The sequence below is a fragment of the Garra rufa genome, chromosome 8, assembly GCF_049309525.1.
Source record: "Garra rufa chromosome 8, GarRuf1.0, whole genome shotgun sequence".
Classification (NCBI taxonomy): domain Eukaryota; kingdom Metazoa; phylum Chordata; class Actinopteri; order Cypriniformes; family Cyprinidae; genus Garra; species Garra rufa.
In genome coordinates, this window is record NC_133368.1 from 28,580,787 (window position 1) to 28,587,502 (window position 6,716).

Below are 6,716 nucleotides of genomic sequence, written 5' to 3' on the forward strand. Positions count from 1 at the left end.
ACAAAGTTTACTGCTAAACTGCTTTTAGATCTTTATTGCAGTTGTTTCTGTGCTGTACTGAAATATAATTACAATCACTTCAAATGCTATTATCGACAATTACATGACATTTATGCAAAGAGTCAGTATTTGCAGTGTTGGCCCTTCTTTTTCAGGACCTCTGCAATTCGACTGGGCATGCTCTCAATCAACTTCTGGGCCAAATCCTGACTGATAGCAACCCATTCTTTCATAATCACTTCTTGGAGTTTGTCAGAATTAGTGGGTTTTTGTTTGTCCACCCGCCTCTTGAGGATTGACCACAAGTTTTAAGATCTGGGGAGTTTCCAGGCCATGGACCCAAAATTTCAACGTTTTGGTCCCCCAAACAACTTAGTTATCACTTTTGCCTTATGGCACGGTGCTTCACCAAACTGTTGTTGGATTATTGGAAGAAGTTGCTGTTGGAGGGTGTTTGGTACCATTCTTTATTCATGGCTGTGTTTTTAGGCAAAATTGTGAGTGAGCCCACTCCCTTGGATGAGAAGCAACCCCACACATGAATGGTCTCAGGATGCTTTACTGTTGGCATGACACAGGACTGATGGTAGCGCTCAGCTTTTCTTCTCCAGACAAGCCTTTTTCCAGATGCCCCAAATCAATCGGAAAGAGGCTTCATCTGAGAATATGACTTTGCCCCAGTCCTCAGCAGTCCATTCGCCATACTTTTTGCAGAAGATCAACCTGTCCCTGATGTTTTTTTTTTGAGAGAAGTGGCTTATTTGCTGCCCTTCTTGACACCAGGCCATCTTCCAAAAGTCTTGGCCTCACTGTGGGTGCAGATGCGCTCACACCTGCCTGCTGCCATTCCTGAGCAAGCTCTGCACTGGTGGCACTCTGATCCCGCAGCCGAATCCTCTTTAGGAGACGATCCTGGTGCTTGCTGGACTTTCTTGGATGCCCTGAAGCCTTCTTAACAAGAATTGAACTTCTTTCCTTGAAGTTCTTGATGATCCTATAAATTGTTGATTTAGGTGCAATCTTAGTAGCCACAATATCCTTGCCTGTGAAGCCATTTTTATGCAACGCAATGATGGCTGCACGTGTTTCTTTGCAGGTCACCATGGTTAAGAATGGAAGAACAATGATTTCAAGCATCACCCTCCTTTTAACATGTCAAGTCTGCCATTCTAACCCAATCAGCCTGACATAATGATCTCCAGCCTTGTGCTCGTCAACATTCTCACCTGAGTTAACAAGACGATTACTGAAATGATCTCAGCAGGTCCTTTAATGACAGCAATGAAATGCAGTGGAAAGTTTTTTCGGGATTAAGTTAATTTTCATGGCAAAGAAGGACTATGCAATTCATCTGATCACTCTTCATAACATTCTGGAGTATATGCAAATTGCTATTATAAAAACTTAAGCAGCAACTTTTCCAATTTCCAATATTTATGTAATTCTCAAAACTTTTGGCCACGACTGTATACTACTATATAATATATATAATAGTATATATATTTTTAGTTTCAGCTGACCATAGAAGTTTGTTTTTAGTTGTACAAGGAGGATTTTTCTTGAAAACCTCCCAAACAACATGCACTGAGATAGATGCTGTTTTTTCTTCTTCTTTTTTTTTTAGGCTTTTTGACCCCAGGGCTCAACTAATCTCTGCAGTTCTCCAGCTGTGATCCTTGGAGAGTTTTTGCCCACTCAAACTCTCCTCCTCACTGTGCATTAGGTTGATATAGACACACATCCTCTTCCAGGCAGATCTGTAACATCTTTAGTTGATTGGAACTTCTTAATTATTGCCCTTATGGTGAAAATGGGCCTTTCTAATTTGTGAAGCTTAACAATCTTGTTCTGCACATCAGAACTATATTCTTTGGTTTTACTCCTTGTGATGAATACGTGAATTTGGCCTTTGTGTTCCTCATATTTATAATCCTGTGTAACAGGATTGATGTGCTAAAAAAATGTAAATATGAATGAGAACATACTTCAGAGATATTTTACTACAGGTCCTTCTCAAAAAATTAGCATATTGTGATAAAGTTCATTATTTTCTGTAATGTACTGATAAACATTAGACTTTCATATATTTTAGATTCATTACACACAACTGAAGTAGTTCAAGCCTTTTATTGTTTTAATATTGATGATTTTGGCATACAGCTCATGAAAACCTAAAATTCCTATCTCAAAAAATAGCATATTTCATCCGACCAATAAAAGAAAAGTGTTTTTAATACAAAAAAAGTCAACCTTCAAATAATTATGTTCAGTTATGCACTCAATACTTGGTCGGGAATCCTTTTGAAGAAATGACTGCTTCAATGCGGCGTGGCATGGAGGCAATCAGCCTGTGGCACTGCTGAGGTGTTATGGAGGCCCGGGATGCTTCGATAGCGGCCTTAAGCTCATCCAGAGTGTTGGGTCTTGCGTCTCTCAACTTTCTCTTCAAAATATCCCACAGATTCTCTATGGGGTTCAGGTCAGGAGAGTTGGCAGGCCAATTGAGCACAGTAATACCATGGTCAGTAAACCATTTACCAGTGGTTTTGGCACTGTGAGCAGGTGCCAGATCGTGCTGAAAAATGAAATCTTCATCTCCATAAAGCTTTTCAGCAGATGGAAGCATGAAGTGCTCCAAAATCTCCTGATAGCTAGCTGCATTGACCCTGCCCTTGATAAAACACAGTGGACCAACACCAGCAGCTGACATGGCACCCCAGACCATCACTGACTGTGGGTACTTGACACTGGACTTCAGGCATTTTGGCATTTCCCTCTCCCCAGTCTTCCTCCAGACTCTGGCACCTTGATTTCCGAATGACATGCAAAATTTGCTTTCATCCGAAAAAAGTACTTTGGACCACTGAGCAACAGTCCAGTGCTGCTTCTCTGTAGCCCAGGTCAGGCGCTTCTGCCGCTGTTTCTGTTTCAAAAGTGGCTTGACCTGGGGAATGCGGCACCTGTAGCCCATTTCCTGCACACGCCTGTACACGGTGGCTCTGGATGTTTCTACTCCAGACTCAGTCCACTGCTTCCGCAGGTTCCCCAAGGTTTGGAATCGGTCCTTCTCCACAATCTTCCTCAGGGTCTGGTCACCTCTTCCCGTTGTGCAGCGTTTTCTGCCACCCTTTTTCCTTCCCACAGACTTCCCACTGAGGTGCCTTGATACAGCACTCTGGGAACAGCCTATTCGTTCAGAAATTTCTTACCCTCTTGCTTGAGGGTGTCAATGATGGCCTTCTGGACAGCAGTCAGGTCGGCAGTCTTACCCATGATTGCGGTTTTGAGTAATGAACCAGGCTGGGAGTTTTTAAAAGCCTCAGGAATCTTTTGCGGGTGTTTAGAGTTAATTAGTTGATTCAGATAATTAGGTTAATAGCTCGTTTAGAGAACCTTTTCATGATATGCTAATTTTTTGAGATAGGAATTTTGGGTTTTCATGAGCTATATGCCAAAATCATCAATATTAAAACAATAAAAGGCTTGAACTACTTCAGTTGTGTGTAATGAATCTAAAATATATGAAAGTCTAATGTTTATCAGTACATTACAGAAAATAATGAACTTTATCACAATATGCTAATTTTTTGAGAAGGACCTGTATGTGCAATTGTTTTACTTCAATGAAAGGTTAGACTTTTGTGAAGTTTTTGAATGAAAGATCAAAGATAAACAATGCAGATTTACTTTCACAGCCACCTTTGCTCATATTTGGTGTCAATATTAGTGGAGGGCATTGTATATGTGTACATGTGCAGTTTTGATACATTTGTTAAACATTTAACAGTAAATTAATCAAATAGATTTTTGTTTGTTTATTTTCAATATTATGACCACAGCATGGTTTCAACACTGATATTTATATTACATGTTTTGGGGTGATTTTCGGCAGCTCTGCAGTCAGTAAATGGAAAAGTCAATGGGTGGTCCATCTGAGGCTAAACAACTGCTAACCCCCAAAAATGTAGTTTTTCCCACCCTTGTTTGAAAACACATTATTGCTTAAAAATAAGTTATTTCTTTACACATGAGGAGGCCACATGGAACTGTGTCTTATTATTGAGTGATTTAGCTCCAACAAAAGCTGTTTTGCTAATTTGCTGTCAGAGAGCTAATCTTGAATAAGCCTACGTAGGACTGTGCTTTGTATTTTGACATTTTGTGGATATATCATGCGTCATTTATTGTAAGGTAAAGTGAGTGCAAATTGTGTTCATGTATGTGACTATAATTAGGGCAACAATTTTCTGTTGAACATTTTCCTGTGTCATGTTTTCATGGTAACTCTTATTTCCAAGTACTCCTATCTGCATTTCAGTCTGCCTGAGGTATCTAATCAATCTGTGCCGCCTCTCAACATGTTCTCAATGATAAGTGCCAAAGAAAAGACTATAATTATATCTCTGATTTGCTTTCATCTTGTGCTGATGTTTCCAGGATAAGTATTATTATTTACTTAGTTTTAGGTCATGAAGTGTGCAGATTCAGTTTTCTTGGATTGGGTTGTTTCCATTTAAACTGCTACTATTGAACCAACCAACCAGTGAACTTTAATCTGAAAAACAGCAGGAAGTCTTCAGAGAGCATTGATTCTCTAAGTTGACACTCTTTGGCGTTAGGGTAAGGATTTAACCCCCTTAGTGCCATCAGAACTGTAGAGCACGTATTCATGTGGCTTCCCTATGGGATTGCTTTCTATTGACCACAGCGTGCAGCTTGGTCGATGGATCCTTAGAAGATCCCTGTTGGAGATGCCTGAAAAAGCTTTTGATGAGACAGATCTCAAGCAAGTGTACAATGATTATCTGTTTATTGACAATAACAAGCCTCAGTAAATGAGAATTTGTGTGTTGATTTTCCTTTAATAGGTATTAAACTGATTAGATTTGCATTTCCAGAAGGAAATGATGATGTTTGGCAGGCAGCAAAGCAATAAAGCTTTTGGTTAGCTTCGGTTTTAGACTTTGGTTGTGCATAATTTAAAGTGCAATTTCTCGAACGGATATGCAATCTGTTTGTTTGAGCCTGTGAGGTCTTGAATACCTGGAGAGCTCCAACCACTAGCATTCATATTCATCTCAAGGCAGTTACTTGGCAAGTGCAAAATAGTATGCAAAATGCAATTAGTTCTAGACTAATTGTTTTTAATATATGCCATATACTGTATGGCATATGACTAATTTCTCTGGAGGTACAAGAAAACAATGTACTGACACACTCTTAAAAATAAAAGTGCTTCACGATACCATAGAAGAACCTTTTTGTCTAAATGGTTCCATAAAGAACCTTTAACATCTGAAGAACCTTTCTGTTTCACAAAAGGTTCTTTGTGGCAAATAATGTTCTTCAGATTATAAAAAGGTAAGCAAGAAATGGTTCTTTAAAGAACCTTTGACTGATTGGTTCTTTGTGGAACCTAAAATGGTTCTTCTGTGGCATCACTTGAAGAACCCTTTGCAGCGCCTTTATTTTTAAGAGTGCAGGAGTGTGCATATTTTTTTCCAAGGTGAAAAGCTTGGAACTGTGTACAGTCTTGGTGCCACCAACCATGTTTTGGAAACCTTTTCTATGAAACTCTTAATAATTTCAATACTGTGCTTGCAATTAGAAAAAGATTTCCATAAGTGTTGAAGTCATCCTTGTTTTAGCCAAAAACAATGTTTTTTTTTCATAGCATTGACTTAAAAGCTTTCTAATTATTCACTTTAATCATCTTATTTTTTTATATAAACAGTCATAAAAATAGCCTCTAATCAAGCACTGGAATTTTATGGCCTTCATACAACGTTAATTTGGTGCTGCTTTGTTATTTTAGTCTGGTATTAATGAGGAAAGCCAGCCTTGTGAGACTCACCGCTGTTGATTAATTAAGAGATATTGAGAAAACATGCAGTCAAAAGCAGGTGAGCGCCCTATAAATAATTTGTTTACTATTTGTGTGAAAGGTTCTCTTTCTTCAACCTTGCCTAGCTCTGATGGCAGTGCCCTCGCTGGACAGGATCATTTCTGCTCTATTTAGCTGTTATTTCTAAACCGCTTGCAGCAAGACAAATCTAGGTTGAATCTGAACAGTCCGTTTTTATTAAGTGAGGAGTTTTACTTGACTGGTGTTTAGCTGAACGATCTAAGTGAATTCAATATGACCGAATCATTGAAGCTGTATCAGATATTCTTGCTCCATCAGTCTTTTATTTTAACTTCACGCTCACAGCCTTTTCCTTTAGCATTGTTAATCCTTTCCGGATTATGTGGGAGAAAATCCTTTTGTAAGATTATGATCTTTTTTTGAAGCACTTAATCATTAAGTCATTCTTAATACATTCTCATTCATTTATGTTCATGTTCTCGGCTAATGGTTTCACTGAAAGTTCACTGATTTGGACAGACCGTACAAGATGCACAAAGCTTTCGACACCAGCTAGAAACATTACATCACTGAACTAATACACAATCAAGATTCTGCTGAATAAGTAAATACAGATTTGCAGATAAGTCTCTAAAGAGGATTATAATAATGCTTTTTTTCTCTTGCTGACTGCTCTCTTGCAGACTTCATGTTTCTCATTAAGTGTACACTTACGTCATACGTTAGTTCATATCATCATATGTAATATTCATATAATCCCAGCTGCGCCTGTGCATGGTAGCCGTTTACTGGGAACCCAGTGTCTAATGTCTAATGAGTGTTATGGGGCAATTTCCTTTCCTCTCTAGGG